The following is a 19,954-nucleotide window of genomic DNA, read 5'->3' on the forward strand; positions in this document are numbered from 1 at the left end:
TAGACATCATTGGCCAGACATGGAAGGAGGAAAGAAATGGTCTTTTATCTCTGTAAAGGCACGTATAGACTGTTGGCCTAGATGACCCCTTTGTGAGGGCTTCAAAAGAGCACATACACACATAAGCTCAGACTTCTCGAGTCACCTTGGAGGAGAGGCATGGGAGATGACATACGCAAATGCTCAGGCTTCACTCACAGCCTAAAATCCCAGCATGTGTTATTTTACAATTCTTTGGCACCTATGACTTATTTGTGACTTTGGTTTTGTTCTTCCTTTTCTTTCCATTATACTATATGTTCCATGATGGCAAGGAAGATATGTATAATCTTTTAGAGACATCCCTGTCTCAATATATAGTGCTTAATATATAGTGCTACATACAGTAAATACTTAAAATCTAACTTGTAACCTACCAGTGGGTGTTTCAGATGAAGGAGAACGCTTCCTTTTGGAAGTCCTTCATCAGTTTTGTCTCATGCCCAGCTGTTAGTTAAAAGGTCAAAGTGGGTAAATTCCTAGCAGTGCTATTGCTGGGTCATATGCATAGGGGCACTTGTACCCCAATGTTTATAGCGGCACTTTCAACAATAGCCAAATTATGGAAAGAGCCTAAATGTCCATCAACTGACAAATGGATAAAGAAATTGTGGTTTATATACACAATGGAATACTACTTGGCAATGAAAAAGAATGAAATATGGCCTTTTGTAGCAATGTGGATGGAACTGGAGAGTGTTATGCTAAGTGCAATAAGTCATACATAAGGAGAAAGACAGATACCATATGTTTTCACTCTTATGTGGATCCTGAGAAACTTAACAGAAGACCATGGGGGAGGGAAGGAAAAAAAAAAGAGAGAGAGGGAGCCAAACCATAAGAGACTCTTAAAAGCTGAGAATAAACTGAGTGTTGATGGGGGATGGGAGGCAGGGGAAAGTGGGTGATGGGCATTGAAGAGGGCACCTGTTGAGATGAGCACTGGGTGTTGTATGGAAACCAATTTGACAATAAATTTCATATTTGGAAAAAAAAAAAGGTCAAAGTGAAACATGCTGTTGGCCTGCCTCTACTCCTATTCCCAGCCTGTCAACCAGCCAAATGCCCCAGGATCTGAGACCAGTGAGCTCTGAGCCCTGAGACTCTGATTGGAATTATTTTAAAAATAGTTCCCTAAGATAGTGTCAGCATCCTTGGCTAGATAGGAAATACCTACATTACTCATGACCATTTGGTTCCTGAAAACCAAGCACTTTCAATATGTCTTAGTGTTTCCAAATAGGCTATTTGATGATCTGCTCTAGGCTACTTACAAGCAGAATTTAGAGGATATGTCTCAATTTCAGGGTTATGCTTAGTTCCCTCATTCTTTTCTTTTTTTCCATTAAAAAATGGTTGCATTTGCTTTTTTCAGCTCTCAATCACTCAGTGAATGTCTACCTGTCTAGGACCTACACAATACTTAGAGAACAAAGCATATGTGATTTTGTTATACATTTGAGTGATACATGTTCCTATCCTTGGAATAGACCACATGCTATATGAAATATTATAGAAGAGAGCCAGATAATAAAACTGAAGCTTTTGTAAAAGTATTTCTTATTTCACCAGTTAGTATTAAAAGAAGGGAGAAATCAAAATTGAAAGTGTCATTTACTACAAGTTGTCTGGATGAGAGATATTTACAACTTATAACATAGGCTAAATAGTGTAAGATTATAAATTCCAAATGAAGGCTAGCTCCGGTCCCTTAAGGCTTAGTAACAAGCCTCAAGAAACTTGGGAAATGTCATCAGTATAAACCTGTGCCAGTAGAATATTGATCAGAAAACCCTAAGCTGAATGTCACTTCCAGGTTTAAAATGAAACTTGGATAGTTCACATAGGCTGTACTAAGCTCACTAGCAGAACCTAAGACTTCTTGATAATAACTTTTGTATTTAAGAAGAGTGAGCATATAAAATCACAGCACTGCCTTTCTACTCCCCTCCCCCAGCCTCCGCCTGGCCTGGCCCACCCCCATTCAGGTCCTTATATGGTGACCGTGACCTTGAGATTTTGTCCCTGCTGCATTTCTTGTCTCCTTTATCATTGAAAGTTGTCTTGACAGCAACACAAGTGCTTAGGACTGTCTTGTTTGCAATAGTAATGATCGTGATGACAGTAATAATGAGAGTGAACAGTTATTGAGCCCTTGCTGAATACCAGAGTGTCTGCTAAGTGCTTTTACATGGTTTTCCTCTATGAATCTTCACCACACGTCTGTAAGAGCATCCTATCACTGTCCTATTTTACAAATGCCTTAGAGAGGCTATTTACCTCATTCTGTAGTAAGATCACATAGCATGTAATGCAGAGCCAGGATTTGGCCCAGGTGATCAGACCTCTAAGTGCTGGGGCCATGTCAGAGCTGCAGCATGTCTGAGGTAGGCTCCCAGGTACCAAATGGGCCATTGTAGGTACAGAGCTCTGATGCCATATCTCCTTAGGGACCAGTTTTGACCATCTTATCATTCAGTGAGGATGTAGCTGCCAGGATTCCAATCCCCCTCTCCTGTGTCAGGATCCTTTGGCCTGGCCCTTAAGTTTCTTTCTGCACAAGCTTACACCTTTAACAGCCTGAAAAGCTATTTAGTTTTTTCATCCACAACCAAATGTTTTTTTTTTTTTTTTTCTAAATTGTATTTATAAATATATAACAGTTATCCTTTTCTTTTTCTTCAGTCCTAGGTAACTGATTGATCTTTGGTCTTTTTTTCTCCCTCCTGATTTTTGAAATTCAAAGCATTCTTGTTTTCTAAAGAAATTGAGAGTCTGCCCCTATTTATTTGCCATCACCACATATGGCCATTAGGATATAAGAAATAAGATGCCAGCGGCATCTTCAGACAGTCACAGTGCAGGTTATTTCACTATGCTTTAGGTGGGCTTTGTTACAGAATTTCTGAATTGAAGTCAATATAAATCATGTTCATTAGATCCAAAGCAAGGGAAGGAGGAAGTGAAAGGGATGGTGGATGGGAGTGGGAAGCAGGTAGCAATTTACACTTAGAGAAGTGGACAAATCCAATACTCACAGACTGACTGATCCCAGTTCAGAAGCACTGGGTTTACACTGAAAGCTCATGGTTTTCTGGTTGGTGAGATTACCAAGTAGGTTCCAGAAGCCTGATTTGATATCCCAAACCAAAACACAAATGCCTACAGCAGCCTTGCAGACAAAGGAAATGAGTGAAACAGACCAAGCCTAAGATGACAGATGGTCACTGACCCTCATCTTCAGTGATAGGACATGAGGGCATGGTGGGGACTGTGGGGAAAGAGAACACACAGCCCTCTGAGAGGTTAGCAGATACTCAACTCCAGATGACTGTCACCAAAAACCAGGTCCATTGTTGCCAGATCTTCCTTTTTTTATTTTCCAGAGCAGCTAAATATGCAGATATTCATGTGATTGATATTTACTGACTTTTAAACATTGACTGCTAACCCAGATCTAAAAGCCAGTGCTGACCAAGGCTTGGGCCAAAGGAAAGCCAGCCTACAGACAGTGGCCTCTGCGGGCTGATGATAAGCATGCTTATTCATATGCCTTCTTCTCCAGACCTGACTCTTGTTTTGCAATTTAGATCTCAGTTGAAATTTAGGGCTTTTTTCTATGTCTAGTAATAATAGCTACAGGAATCTCAATTTATACTATAAATTCAGTGATTTCACTTAGGTTTACTTTTTTTTTAAACTTAATGATTTCTATGAATATAATTATGCTTAAAAGTTCTATCTAATGACTCAGAAAGCATTTGGTATATCTTTAAAGTGATTATTTTTATCAAATATTATTGAAGATGATACTATGGAAAACCATTAGAGAACATTCAAGTTCATCAATATTAATAGGCAAATTGATAAACTTTATATGTAAGATTTTGATAGCATAAAATTGTTCAAATATTTTTACACTAAAAACAAAGTTAAATGACAACAAATGGGAGTAATTTCTTTTAGCAAATAGAATAGACAAAGGGTTAATAGCCTTGTTTTTTAAAGAGTTCTTACAAATCAATGAGGAAAACTAACCCTGCTATAGATAGCTGAACAAAAGAAATGAACAGACAATTCACAAAAGAGAAGAAATAACTAATTGAAGAACATATGGGGAAATGACTCAACCTCACTAGTAATTAAAGAAATGCAAATTGAAACAACAAATATTATCATTCCCAGTGCAGCCAAGAGTGCAATGAAACAGGTACTTCTATGCATTACTGATAGACACAGTAGAAAGACTTGTTGGTGAGCAGTTAATAGAAATCAAGAGTTCAGTTCTGTTAAGCAAATATCGAGCTCCTTTTCTGTGCTAGGAATTGGTGTATGCGGATGACAAGGACCTATCCTTCCTCCCAGTGAGGGAGCATGTCCTGTGTGGGAGACAGACACAGATAACTCCATCATTAGGAGGTAAATGGCAGAGGCATCCAGAGCACAGAGCAAATGCAGGAGTAACATGATAGCCCAGTCTGGAGGGTTTGGAAGGATTATTTGAAGAAATCATCCTGAGATGAATCTTAAAGGATGATGAGAATTTGGCTGGATGAAGGAGGGTAATGAGAGTGGAGAAGAGGAAGCAAGGAGATCTCTGCAAAAGGTAGAGCATGGGCAAAAGTATATAGTGTCTGCAAGAAGGTTGGAACTCCTGCACCACTGAGTGGGAGGCAGAGATGCCAGATAGGAGGCTGCAGAGAGAGCCCGGCCTGCCCATGCTTTGGTAGCATGAATTTCACTCTAGAAGCAGCCCAAGGTAGAGAGGCAAGAAAAGACACAATCAGATATGTATGTTTTTAATCCTACATAAAAGTCACTGTGGTTTATTTTTCTCATTTAAAAAGGAACAGATGAAAACAAATAGCCCAATTAAAACTTGGACAAAGGACTTGAATAGACATTTCTCCAAAGAAAATATATAAATGGCCAATAAACACATGAAGAGATGCTCAACATCGACAGTCATTAGGGAAATGCAAATCAAAACCACAATGAGATACCGCTTTATACCAATTAGGATGGCTATTACTTTAAAAAAAAAAAAAAAGGAAAATAAATACTGGTGAAGATGTAGAGAAATTGAAATCCTTGAACAATGCTGGTGGGAATGTAAACTGGTGTGGCCATGGTAGAAAACAGTTAGGCAATTCTGCAGACTGTTAAACATAGGATTGCCATATGACCCAGCAATTCCACTCTTAGGTATATTCCCAAAAGAATTGAAAGCAGGGACTCCAACAGATACTAGTACACCCATGTTCATAGCAACATTATTCACAATAGCCAAAAGATAAAAACAACCCAAATATCCATCAACAGATAAATGGATAAACAAAATGTGGTATATACACAATGGAAGCCTATTTAGCCTTAAAAAGGGATGAAATTCTGATACATGCTACAACATATATGAACCTTGAAGAAATTACATTCAATGAAATAAGCCAATCACAAAAGGACAAATGTATGATTCCACTTAGGTGAGGTACTTAGAGTAGTCAAGTTTATAGAGACAGAAAGAATAGAAGTTACCAGGGACTGGGGTAAAGGGGTAACCGGGAGCTTCTCTTTGTGATGATGACAAAATTCTTAATTGGATGGTGATGATGTTGCACAACATTGTGAGTATACATAATGCGGCTGAATTGTACACTTAAAAATGGTTAAAATGGTAAGAGGTGCCTGGGTGGCTCAGTTGATTAAGTGTCTGACTTCAGCTTAGGTCATGACCGCACGGTTCCTGGGTTCAAGCCCCGCGCTGGGCTCTGTGCTGACAGCTCAGAGCCTGGAGCCTGCTTCGGATTCTGTGTCTCCCTCTCTCTGCCCCTCCCCTGCTTGTGCTCTCTCTCTTTCTCTCTCAAAGAATAAATAAACATTAAAAATTGTTTTTAATTTAAAAAAAATTTTTAAATGGTTAAAATGATGAATTCTATGTTACATATTTTTACCTCAATAAAAAATACCAAAAAAGTAATAGGTGCTTTGGAAAAATTAAAAAACAAATGTGTAAAAAAATATTCTACCCACTTAACCTTTTGGTGAATACCCTTAAGTATTTTCTTTTCTCATATACATATTCACATATTTATTATATTTTACTATATCAGGGTCACCCTATCCCTGCTGTCTTGTAATTGCATTTTCCATCTAGAGATAGACTGTGAACATCCTAGGTATTTATACAGCACAGTGGTTAAGGAGGTAAGCCCTGGAGACAGACCACCAGGTTTGTGTCATGGTTCCACTGCTTACTCAGTGGCCAACTGAAGGGCCCTGAGAGGTCACCTAACCCTCTAAGCTTGTTTCTTCATCTCTACCTACAAAGGAAATGATAATAATAGCACCAAACACATAGGTTGTTAAGGATTAAATTAGTTCCTAAATATGTATAAGCACAATGCCTGCCACTAAATAAAAGAAAGCTATTGTTATTATTGTCAGTGTTAGTTAATAATCCTCACCTGTTCCTCAAGACAATCTTTTTAGTGGCTTCATGAAGTACTTTATCACATAGATATACCATGCATTCCTGAACTAATCTCCTATGTCCAACATTTACCATTTCTAAATATTTGCTCACATAAATAGTGCTACGCAACTTTGCAAAGAAGACTTTATAGATTACTGTTTTTTAAAGCAGACCCAAGGCAATTGTTGGGTCAAAGAACATGTACAATTTAAGATTTTTGATTCATGTTGACAGACTACCTCCCATAAAGACTGTGATATGCAGAGGAGTGGAACAACTTTATAACAACAAAGAGTCAGAAACAACCTGTCTAAACTAAAAAAATAGTTTAAATGTGATGTTCCTTTATTGGAACATTATACAAGTATCAATAAATACATTTTCAAAGCCTACATAAGATCCTAGAAAATGCTTATGACACAATGCTAAGTGAAAGAGCAAGAAAAAATATATTTAATAGAATTATAAATTTTAAAAATCATATGCATGTGGAGGAACAAAAAACAAGTAAAATAGAAAGTTTGAATAGTAAGACACTAGATAAATTATTTTCCCTTAATATTTTGTTTTTCTAAATTGCATTTAACAAGCGTATACAATGTTTATAACAAAAAAATAATTTCACTGGGCAAGTATGACTTGTCCCTATCTTTGAGGGCTATTATTGAAATTTAGTTTCACATTGAAAGTAGATCTTTAAATAAACACCCATAGTAATGAAGGCAGTATTTCAATTTTCGGGCTGAAAATTTTTCAGATACAAAGTCACCTTCTTGACCTTATCCATATATTCAAAGCCTGTGGAGCTTGGAGATTTCTACTGCATGCTGTTGGAATCAGCAGCAAGATCAGCAGACGTTATTTCCCAAAGGAAATGAATCTAAAGGACTCCGGGAGATATAGCTGCTTATATGTCACCCAAACAGAGCCCAGCTACTTTTGTGACGGCTGTAGTCCAGGGAAGAGGCCTAAATGTTCAGTCATCTGCGTGAATCTCCTAGGCTCTGGGCCCCTCAGTCTACACCACGTTGAGCTGAGAGGCAGGTTAATTGATCTCTCTGAGCCTCCATTTCCTTATCTAAAAAGTTCATATAATCATCATATACATACTTAACAGGTTGTTATGAAATCAAATGCAGTAAACCTTGTAAAATGTTAACCCAGTGCCCAGGACATGTTAGCTACTCATTAAATATTAGCCTTCCTTATCCTATTATCCTATCATATTATCATCCTATATTCTATATTTCACTCGCTATTTTTAAAGATAACGGTGAAGCCTAGGAGAGGTGGCTTGTTGTAGTTTCATGGAAAGGGCCACAGATTTGGAGTCAAATGACCTGGAATGTAATAGTGGTTGAAGCACTTACTTATTTCATGACCTAGGATGAGACACTTAATCCTCAGAGCAGTGCTGTCCAAGAGAAATATAATATGAGCCAAAAATGTAATTTTGGATTTTCTGTAAAGCACATTACAAGAAGTAAAAAGAATCAGATGAACTTAATTTTAATAATATATATTATTTAACCCAATATTATCCAACATGTAATCAATAGAAAATTATTGATGAAATATTGTAACCCAATATATCCATTATCCAATGTGTAATCAATATAAAAATATTGATGAAATATTGTATATTCTTTTTTCTGTAACTAAATATTTTAAAGTCAATATACATTTTATAGCAGCTTCCAGTACAACCTGGAAGCTACATATTCATCTGAAATATTTTATCTGTATTTCATAAAATTTATAGTTGAAAAATTAGATTGACATACCCAAGTTGTTCACATTTTCCCAATAACTGAATCAACTATCAATTTTTAAATTTGAATTAAAGTTAAATAAAATGAAGAATTCAGTTCCTCAGTGCATGAGCCACATTTTGAGTACCAGTAGACCTGTTAAGCTAGTGGCTGCCATATTAGGCACAGTTACAATTGGAGATAGCCTGTAGTTCACCAAATTATTATTAGAGTGTTATATGAGAGAGTTTTATACATCATAAAATGCTGTCCAAATAGATTACTTCTCCTCCCAAAGTCACTGAGCTAACGAGATGTAGCTTAGGGACCAGAATCCTGCCAATATAATGTCCATATATAGACATTTGAAATTTAAAAAAATATTCATCTTGAGACTTTCCATTTTTTTAACTGTGATCCATAGGAAGAAGTATACTGTACATAACAACGTGGTACACAGAAACGCATGTGCACCTGTGTGTGTGTGTGTGTGTGTGTGTGTGTGTGTGTGTGTGTGTACATACAGATCAATAGCCATTATTCCCCAAAGGAGAATCACAATGTGGATATTTTTAAATTCCATTCTACTTTTTTCCTCCTTCTAATTTCCTCCTCTTTCTCTTTCTCCTTTTCTTTATTTAATGTTGGTCATGACCCACTAAATTGATTTCATGGCTCACTAATGGGTTATAAACCACAGTTTGAGAAACACTGATCTGAAGAGTCCAAACTTCCAGGCATATTAAAAATTGATTTGTTTTGTGTTGTAAATAATAATCCTTCCATAGCCACCAAGCGGTTCAAAGGGAACAGTGTTCTCCTCAATATAAATAAGAAGAATGACACTATTCTAGATAAGATACAAGAAAACAAGTGAATTATCTGCTTTTTTGTTAAGTGACATTTCTTTATCCATTCAGCAAATATTCATTGAGGAAGCACTGTCCCTGTCACTGTGTTAGGCACTAACAGCTGGCCCAAGACAGACAAGCTCCCTGCTCACAAAGTCAGCTACAAAACAACCGAAGCCCTTGCTGCAGTGGCTTAGCCAAATAAAGATCTTGGGTGTTTTGTTTTATTTTTCCCATGAGAAGACTAGAGGCAAGTAATGGTGCAGATGTCCAACAACACCAGTAGTGACTCAAGTCCCGTTACCTTTCTATTCCGCATGCTCTTGCCTGTCACTTTATAGTCGGAAGACAGCTGCCATACCTCAAGGCCTTCTGTCCATGTTCCAGGCAAGAAAAAGAAACAAGCAGAGGGGTGAAGTTGTCCCCAAATTCTCCAGCACATACAGTTGCCAGATAAAACAGGATGTCCTGTTAAATGTGAGTTTCAGAAAAACAACAAATAATGTTTTTAGTCTAAACATGCCCCATGCAATATTTGAGACATATTTGTACTGAAAAAAATTATTCACTATTAAGGAAATTCACATTTAACTAGGTGTCCTGTATTTTTTTAATGTTTGTTGTGCTGATAGTGCAGAGCCTGACATAGGGCTCGATTTCATGAATCATGAAATCATGACCAGAGTTGAAATCAAGAGTCAGTCGCTTAGCCAACAGGGCCACCTATGTGCCTCAGGGGTGTCCTGTATTTTTATTTGCTAACCCTGGCAACTCAGCACAATTTTGCTTATATTTCATTGGCCAGACTGTGTCACATAGCCACTCCTATCTATATAAAAAAAAAAAAGAAAAGAAAAGAAACTGGTGAAATCAAGTCATTTGTTAACTTGAAATCTCAATAAAAAAGAAAGTCAAGAGAGAAGGAAGTTGGTCGGGGTTGAGTGAGCCAACCTATAGTATCTGCTACCGCTCAGTTCCCCTCTGACCTTCCTTGTACATCATAGTAAGAAATTTGGGTTTTAATTCATGGTCAATGGGAAGCTATTGGAGAGTTTAAAACAAGAGAGTGACTAAATTATATTTAAGAATATGACTCTGGCTGCTGTGTGGAATGTAAGGGGAGGAAGATAAGCAAGAAGTGGGGAGACCAGTTGGAAAAAACCCAGAGAACTCAGCATAGCCTCAGGCCTGCCTCAGGCAGGCCCCTCACCATCCTGCCTGTGGTTCCCTCTTCTAAAAAATGAAGATTTGGTCTCTTAGTGCTCCATACAGCACGCCCAGAGTGGCAAGCAGTGCCATGGTGGCCTTCTCTTGCTTTTCGACTGCATCACTTAGTTGTCAATGTTGGCTCATGTTTTGTGCTCCTTCTTCAACAGAGGAGTGTCTGAGAGCCAGTTCATGGAACATCAGAACTTACTATTAGGAAGCTAAGATCCTGTGAGACTCCTATAAGAAAATGGGTGAAAAATTGCTTTTTAAAATTTTAATTAAAGAAAATCAATGAAATGCATAGACAAAATCTGCTCTGTCTTAGCAAAATTTAAAAAGTAACATGGACGATTTTTATACCCTGACATCTGGGACTTAAAGCAAAAATTGAATAATCTGATTCCAGAGCTAAGAACCTATGCGGGTAAGGCAAAACCTGATTTCATGCTTCTCTCCCTCCAAAGGGGATTTTGTTACAACAAAGGCACTCTGGTCCCCCAACCACCTCCCATTCCTGCCCCGCCTGTAGCAGATAATTTTCTCTCTCCTTCCTCCTGCTTCTCATGGAATTAAATCAATTGTTTAGTTTTCATTTGGCTTCTCCTTTCTCCCTCTCATCAGATCAAGTGCTTTTCTATTTTCCTTGAGGATTACCAAAATGAGCTCTTAGGGAAAAAAAGGTTTCTCAGCACTTTAGCTTCTGTTCCTTCTATTTATTTGCTTTGCCTTTTATTATCTGGTTTTTGCTGACACCCCAGGACACGCATGCGGTATATAGAGGTTATGGCTTTTTCCCTTTTTCCTAAATAAAACCTGTTGGTTAAAAAAAAAAAAAAAAGTGTGTCCTCAGAAAGATTTATCGATTTATTCTTTTTTAAGAGGGTCAGAGATCTAATAAGGCATCTGTATAAACATACACACATACACAACGATATACACATTTATATAGCTATTTATATGCATGCACACACAAATATACACATACTTACTACACACACACAAGTGTAAATATATTTTCGCCTCAGTTAACTTGGATATTAGAGGCAGTTTACAGAACTCCACCAAACATGCAAATGTGCTACTACTCTGGGCTACAACTGAACTCATAGTGTTAAGATTAATAATACTGTCAAGGAAAATCAACTCTCCCTACCTCCCTTCCCTCCCTTAATGAGCACACTTGGTTTTTCTAATCATTTGATCTCAAAAACTGGTATCATTTCTCTTCAGAGTGCTTCACAGCGAAGGGGCAGTAAAGCAATACAGTCAAGTCCTGGTGGTGGAGGGCGGAAGAGCTAATTCCAAATATTTGACATCACAGCGGTGTGAGATGGTAAAAGTACACAGGGCTGGGACTGGAGGTGCTGGGTCCTACCACAGCTCAGCTGCCCGTTCGGGAGCTCAGGCCTATCCTTTCATCCCACTGGATCGAGTGTCCTGCCCCGCAAAGTGAAAGGTTGCATCAAATGATGACCCCCAAGAGCTCTAGGTCTCTGAAGTTCTAAATTTGTAAATTAACCCACTATTAGGCAAAGCATGCCAGTGAACATAATCCTACCTATCCCTTCCTTTAAATTTCAAAATTCTGCACTAAAACCTGAAACCAGAGTTGAGGGTAGGGTAGCAGAATTCGAATTTGAAAAATAAACAATAAGAGAACTCTTAATGTGGTGCTCATGTGTTTTGGCCACTTTGTAAGACCACATACACAGAGGAGACCTTCACATGCTGCCCAGCCATAGGGGACCACCGTAAGCTCCCACAAGTGATTTCCAAAGAACTCACCTGTCGTCTCACTGGCCTAGCCTTAGTCTGTGACCTTTGCAGATAGTCAGATGGATGGGCTTGAGACCATCTTCTGAGCCTAGTGTTCAGACCTATGAGGGTGCAGAGAAAGGAAAGTGAGGTCAGGAGCAACAGGTGTCTTGCCAGAAACATCATCACAGGTTTCTATCATAGACAGATGGGGACCAGGGTTCCACTGGACAAGAAGTCTGAAAACCTTATTTTGAATTCCAGATCCACAACAAATTTGCAGTGTGATCTTGAGCAATCCTTAGCTTCTTGGCTTCTTGGCTTTCTCCCCAGTACAGCTAGGGGTTAAGCTTTGTGACCACCATGTTGGTCTCTAGTTCTGACATTCTGAAAGCCAGATATGGATGTAGTGCTTTTAAGTCTCATCAGGGAGAAAAACCCACATGGTAACTTAGAGGAGCCTCTCCAGAAGCAGAATGCTGCCATAAGGAGCTCAGTTCTTGTTGAGAGGACAGTTTAACATCAGACAAACATAGAAGATTTAAGATTTAAGGGATGCTGTAGATACAAATATATTATTCACCTTCTACACTACCTTTTTTTTTTTCATGATTTTTTTTTCCTTTCTCAACTCTGTGCAAGTGATCTCTAGAGCAGAAATACATTAGAGGCGGGTTTCCAAAGCATATTCCATGGTACATCATACGCAATAGCAAAAGAGTTCTGATTCCAAAGGAATTTGGGTAATCTTAAGTTTATAGTCTACTCTTAAAGAGTCATGACTCTATGGTGTACTAAGTTTCTAAGAAACCCTACAGTGAAAGAGCCCATTTACTTTTGTTTGACCCAATAGTCCTCCAACTTACTTGATCCCAGAGCTTTCTCCTGAGCCCTGTCAACAACCTGTGGGGCTGGTGTTCAATGGAACGTACTGTGGGGGACAGCACCCCATTATTCCCTGACACTGCATCTAATAGCATACATCTTATGAGGCCTGTGTGTGTCACATTGTACTTCTTCTGTCCATATTCCAGCCCATTAAACTTCTGCTGCTCCTTAGGTCTCACCTAATATGAACAGCATCATGACCCATTGAATGAATAATAGCTTATAGTAATGATTTAATAGTTTAATTGCAATATGGACAATTAGCCAATGATGGTAGAATCCTGTGTGATTTACTGAGATGGAAATCTGTCCATCCATGCATTTGTTTACCAGTGTTCTCACTCAAAGAACATGATTAAGAAGCTTCTGGTTCAGGATGGCAGGTTAAGCACGCACTTGTCTCCTCTCCTGCAATACCACTCAAGTGATAATAAAGAATTCAACAGAGGAATAAATTCTAACTAGCAAACAGAACAGGAGAAGAAATCATGAGCAATTTCAAGAGCACAAAGCTCTTGATGGAGGAACTGAAGCAGCCATAGCTGAAAAGATGCAATAAGGGGTTAGAGCAGAGGAGGGAGCCCATCTGCTGGGAGGCACCACAGTGAGTACTGACAAGGGATCCCCCGGAAGGATGGAGCAGAGTAAAGAGAGGGAGAATGGTTCCACATGTCTCTGCCCATTCTCAACCCCAGTTTTCCAGACTAAAAGGTAGCAAGATACTTAACTAGAGGGGAAAGAAGGAACGCATCTCTGAAAGTTCAGGTGGACTGGGGCGCCTGAGTGGTTCAGTCGATTAAGCATCCAATTCAGCTCAGGTCATGATCTCAAAGTGTGTGAGTTCCAGCCCCATGTCAGGCTCATTGCTGTCAGCCCAGAGCCAGGTTCCAATCCTCTGTCCCTCTCTCTGCTCCCCCTTCCCCACTTCTCACATGCTCTCTATCTCTCTCTCAAAAATAAATAAACATTTTTTTTAAATTAAAAGAAAAAGTTCAGGTGGACTGGAAGAACTAAAACTGCTGGCAGGAGTGTTCATACCCAGAGTGGTGTGTCCATCGTGCTGACGCTGGGGAGCGGGCATCAGCAAAGTGGCCAGGCCCTGACGCCTTCAGGCCAATCCTGACAGAGTAAGAACCCTCTATGTACCCTGAAGTTCCTATCAGCATCGCTAGTCAATCCTGTTTAAACAAAAGGTGCTGATTCAGGATCACTCAGCATATGAATAGCCCAGCAGAATGAAAAAGAAATATCAACAATAACAAAAAAAAACTGATCCCAGAGAAAACCAAGACACATTAGGTACCAGAGATTAATTGGAGAGAGAAAGCTCTTTAGAAAGATTCAAGGCTGAGAAGAGGAGAGAATGAAGGTGTGAGAGAAATAACAAAACAAATTTACTGGAGATGAAAGACGTGTGTGTTTTCTGATTGAAAGAACCATCAAATGCCAGAAGGAATTTTTATAAAGATCCATATCTAGATACATTGTCCTGAAATTTCAGCAACTCAGTGTTAAAGATCCTAAAAGCCTCCTAGAAGAGAAAAAACATTGACGATAAAGAAATTAACAATAAAACTAGCCTCAGACTTCTCCTCAGTCACACAGATGTTAGACAACACTGAAATGAGGCCTTCACATTTCTGAAGCAAAATTTCTAATCTAGAAACTATAGCCAGGAAAGCTATTGAGCAAGTGTAAAGACAAAATAAAAATATTTCAGATATTCAAAGATTCACAAAGAAGTTTCACCCAAAGGAAGTTTCCTAAGGATGGTAGGACTAATGGAAGATCCCAGTGAAAATAAATTCCAGAATATTGGCTTTGCAGAAGCCCAGAAAAGCGACTGGCACAAATTAAAATAGGAAATCAGTGTCTTTGAGAAGAAGGGAGAGATTTTTTTCAAGGAATATATAAAGGCGTTAGTGATACAGTATAAAAGGCCGGTAGAAAATAAATAGAAAAAAGAAAGAAAGAAGGCAGATACAAAATAAAAGAGGAGAGCAACTAGAAATTTCTGGAAAAACAAACTGCACAAGAAATTCTGGATTCAAATAGAAGGCAAATTAAAACATGCCACAATTTTGACAAGTGACAGTGTAAGAAAAAGACTATTCATTTGATCTGATGCTAGAAATATTCTTCATGAAGTAGGTTGTGTTATTTCGACCTATAGAGAAGATCACAAACATAACCCTTCTTCACTGCCCTGGGAAAATATAGTCATCAGTATAAAATCTCTGTCTACTGGTTGGCAAGGTTTAGCATCAATCTGTAAACAAACACAAGACTTAATCACTCGTATGCAATGTTGACGATGTGAAAGAAAAGCCCAGCTGACCTGAGAGGTGGATGTGGGTGAGGAAATTGCAGAGAAGGGCAGAAAGACCAATAAATAGCCTCAACTTTTAGTGAGGAGAGCCAGGTGGTAGTGTCTAAAGCTCATGGAACAAGTAATAAATTGGAAAGTTAACAAGGTAAGCAATAAAAAAGTAAAAAGGTTTTTAAAAACAGTCAAGAATTAGAAAGGGAAGCGTGCCATTTTTCTAACTGTCCCATCATGTAAAGAGCCTACAGCCAATAAATAACACGACGATCACCATAGTCAGAATTGTAAAGGCAGCCACCAAAAGAAATTAGAAATCTTTAAAGATGTCTCTGGGATTTGGAGACATGGTAGCTTTAAAAAATTATTATTATGGGGATGACTGGGTGGCTCGGTCAATTAGGCTTAGGTCATGGTCTCACAGTTCATGAGTTGGAGCCCCGCATCAGGCTCCTGTGCTGACAGCTCAGAGCCTGGAGCCTACTTCAGATTCTGTCTCTGTCTCTCTGCCCTCCCCTTCTCATGCTCGCTCTCTCGCTCTCTCTCTCTCTCTCTCTCTCTCTCTCAAATGTAAAATAAAACATTAAAAAATGTTCTAAATAAATAAATAAATAAATAAATAAATAAATAAATAAATATTATTATGAGCAATTCAGAACTCTTTGACTTCCAGCCACATGCATATATTACTTTGATTTTTAAAAGCCGTTGAGCACCTGCTGTATGGCAAGCATTGTGTTAAATACCAGGTATTTAGAGATGATACCAGCCTTATAGCAGAAGCATCTACAGAAATAAATGATGCCGATTTAGGAGCCCTTCCCAGAAATGTGTTTGTGTAAATTGGAAGAGAGGAAGCAGGGCAGGGAATCACACTTCACAGCTTGGCCGATTTGGCCAACCGATTAAAACTGTTGGTATAGAACCGCCACAGAGGTGAATTAGGACAAGCCTTTAGGACTTGGGGGCTTGGAGACTTGACATGGTTCCTTTAGATTGATAGTATTCTAGGCAGGCAGATAGAGTTACTGACAGTTTGGAGCTGTAGGGTCCTTAGAGACTCTATCCAATCCTTTCATTTTACAAACAAAGGAGGCTTGGTTGTGGCAGAGCTGATCCTTCTGATTCAATCCTTCTGATCGCAAGTTTAGTAATAGATAAAAGGAGCTCCACGTTAAGACACCCTTCCGAGCACAAAAATCAACATCATTCACATACCTGCTAAGGGCTACGCACCATACTGGCCACTTCATGTGTGTTATTTAACTTCATCTCCACAACAGCAACATGAGGTAGGCTACACCCATATTAAATGTGAGCAAACTGAGGTTTAACAATTTTAGATAATTTGTCTGAAGTTTAGAATTAGACACAGGGCCTGGACATGAAAGAGTCTGTCTGACTTCGAGGTTCATGCCCTTTGTTTTCTGGCCCATAATTTGGTACCCTGCTGACTGAGATAAGAGCTACACATCCCTATATTGGTGACCAGAGGTAAAAATAATGACCATTTCATATTACATGATTGAGCATATCAACATGATCCACTAATAAGGGAAGCATGATCCTGGCACTAAGCAGGGCTCTTTGATCGGCTTCTCTGCTCCCCCATGGCCCACCCTGGGGGAGGGTCTGTGACTTGCCCAGCCATCCATCTTAATTACGAGGGACCCCAGGAGCCTTTGAGTAGCCCCAAGCTATTCTGAGGAAAATAAACAAGAAACAGAAAAGAGGGAGGGGAGATAGAAATGCTCACTGATTCTAAAAGATTTATACTGACAATATCCCAAGGAGCTTATGAAATGTATTTTTTCCTTTTTTTTTTTTTTCTTTCTTGAGACGGAAAAGCTGCTGATGAAGAGATAGCTCTCAACTACAGTTTCATTGACAGTGAAAATACTTTAAGCTCAGGCTCTTATTGATAGTCCAGTTGCACAAAATAAAATTCATATAAACATCATCTCACATATTAGAACTGGAAAAATAATCCATCTTCCAGTCAACTTTGAAAGAGTCCCGTTATTGAGCTACTGAATTACAAGGACAGAATTTACATGTGTTTCCACACCCAGGAGGGAAGAACACTGGTGCACAAGAGGCCCAAGTCCAGCACCTGCGGTATGATTTTCTCCTGGGAACTTGAATTTCCCAGGGTGGGGTATGCGTGCACGTGCACGTAATCTTTCTGAGAAGAGGAGAACATCTCCTTCATCTTGCCCACATCCTTTCCCTCAATAGCTCAAACACCTGTTTTCAGTATGACTTTCCACCAACCTGAAAACATCCGAGTACGATCTCAGACCAGGCACAGTTGTTGCTTCCATATGTGTGACATGCTGCCTTCATCCTAAACTCAGACCATGCCCCGAAGTATCTAGAGCAAGACTGTGCCCCAAGACATGCTTCCAGGACTCTCATCTACTCTGGATAGACACACATCAATCTGGTATTGGATACCCCAGTCAATTCCAGAGTCTATCCCCAACATGGCACCTTTGCTTACAATAGTAACAATCTAAACATGTCACATTTGCATTTAGTCACATCCCTGCTTAGTGTAATTAGTACTATAAGATGAGGTCAGGTCAGTATTGATCCCCACCATTCCCCTACCATACCAGATTAACCTTCCTGAAGCACCACTCTGATGATGTCACTTGCCTGCTCAAAAACCTTTCCAAACATAGAAGTGAATACCTCCAGCCAGGAATGAAATGTCCTGTATGGCCTTGCCCCACACTCGCTCCCCTAGTCTTCCTTATGCCTCAGCCTTGTCTTCAGGTAGTACCCCTCTGCAGCCAAGTGCCTCTACACATTTTCTACATTTATGCCTTTACTCCTCTTCCCTCAAGCCCTGCATGGCTGGTTCTGCCAATATCTTTGTTTTTCTCTCCCTTTAAGGCCTAGCTCAAAGGTCATCTTCTTTATGAATCTTCCCAACTGAACCTAATGTCTCCTTCCTGGAGCCTCCCAAAGTGCCTTACCTGTAGATGTCTTATGACTTTATAACCTCTGCTTTTGATTGTAGTTATTACAGTGATCTCATCACCCCTACTGGACCTGGAGTTCCTTAAAAGCCAACACTGTGTCTGGTTTATGACTGTGTCCCCAGGGCAAAGCCAGTGCCTGGATGTTTGCTCAACAGTGGAATCCAGTAAATGAAATTTGAGGACAAGAAAGAGTGAACAGGGAGCCAGTGAACAAATGGGTTTGGTTCAGTACCCCACTGCCTTCCTTCTTCTCTTCCTCCCCCTCTGAGTTCCTGAGCTGTACAGCTTGGCCACAATGCACCCTGATCATGTTTTAAGATAAGGGATACAGTGGGATAATGAGAAACATATAAGGTAAAGAGCACTGGTTAGGAATCCAAACCCCTGGAGTTTGATTTGGAGTTTCAAATTAAGATGTTGGACAAGTCATTTCTCCATTTTGACCTCTAGTCTGCTTCTTTAGGAAAGTTAGGGCATCATATTATGTGATCTTTAAGTCCTGTCTAGTTCTGATATTTGATTCTATTCCCTTTCTTCTACCTCTGTACCCATGACAAGAATACCTCTCCCGTTGTAAAACAGAGTAATAGTATAGATTATTTACTGAGGGTTGTAGAGCACTTTCCGCTGGCCCATCTGCCATGCTGAAACTTCCCAACAATTACAAAGGGTGCAGTTTGCCATACTGACCCCTGGTCCCCAGTCCAGCTCAGAAACAGTCTTGCACTGACCTCATCCTGATTATAACTGGAAGTCACATTTATCTACTTCCAGAATATTGCAAATCTCCAATTCCTGACACAATACCTTCTCCTTAAAGAATGCTTCTGGTAGGGATCCCTTCTTTCATCTGATTCATTCTCTACCGCTGACTGCTAGTTCATTTACCTACCTGGTAAATTGGGTTGTCTGTAGAAGGAGACCAGCTTGAAGTGCTCAGGAGTGGTTTAAGAGGGCTGAGCACTCATTAGCTGGTTCCCACTGGAGGAGTCAGGAATCTTGGAATAGTCTTCCACTGCAAAAGAAGCAGCATCAAATGGTCCAAAACTTCAGTGCAGAAGTGTCACAAGTGAAATTAATGCATCAGAAGGAATGCCTGGAACAATAAAATGGTGCTGTGCTTTTATGCTGACAGTAATCCCCATGAATACAGGTTTCTTGTAGATCACTTGGCCTATACTACTGGAATTAGGGTTGGCTTGCCCCAGAGGCACATTTTGCCACAGGCACGGCACCAGAGAGGATTTGTAGGGCTTTCTTTATGGAGACCAGTTACAAATCCACATGACGCATAGACTCAAGAGCTGAAATGGATCTTAAGAGATTATTGAGTTCAGCCAACCCTTCTCACTTGGTTTTATAAACGAGAAAACTGAAACCTGAGAAAGTTAATGCTTTGCACAAGATCACTCAGCTAGTAACCAAAGGAGCATGAGCTGTGAACTTGACTACTACATAATAAGTGACCCAAATGCTGCCTCTCCAAGCCACCCACCTGTCAAGGAAAACCTTGAACTGGTCAGAGTTATTTGAGATTGTAGAGCCAATCCATACATTCCTGAGAAACTCTGAATTGGCCATAAATTGAGTGCTAAGTTGGCTTGAATGTGATATGGAGAACTCAGCTTTTATTTAAACTGTGACCTGTAGGGTGGCCTGAGATGCCCCAGAGCGTG

At 39.5% G+C, this 19,954-nt stretch overlaps 1 protein-coding gene across 1 annotated transcript in view; it reads left to right on the top strand.

Moving 5' to 3' along the window:
- ALK (ALK receptor tyrosine kinase) overlaps window positions 1-19,954 on the top strand; it is a 666,217-nt gene that overhangs the window by 330,722 nt on the left and 315,541 nt on the right. The window lies entirely within an intron of this gene.

This window comes from Panthera pardus, unplaced genomic scaffold (genome assembly GCF_024362965.1).
Source record: "Panthera pardus isolate Hobbes unplaced genomic scaffold, ASM2436296v1 HiC_scaffold_26, whole genome shotgun sequence".
Lineage (NCBI taxonomy): Eukaryota > Metazoa > Chordata > Mammalia > Carnivora > Felidae > Panthera > Panthera pardus.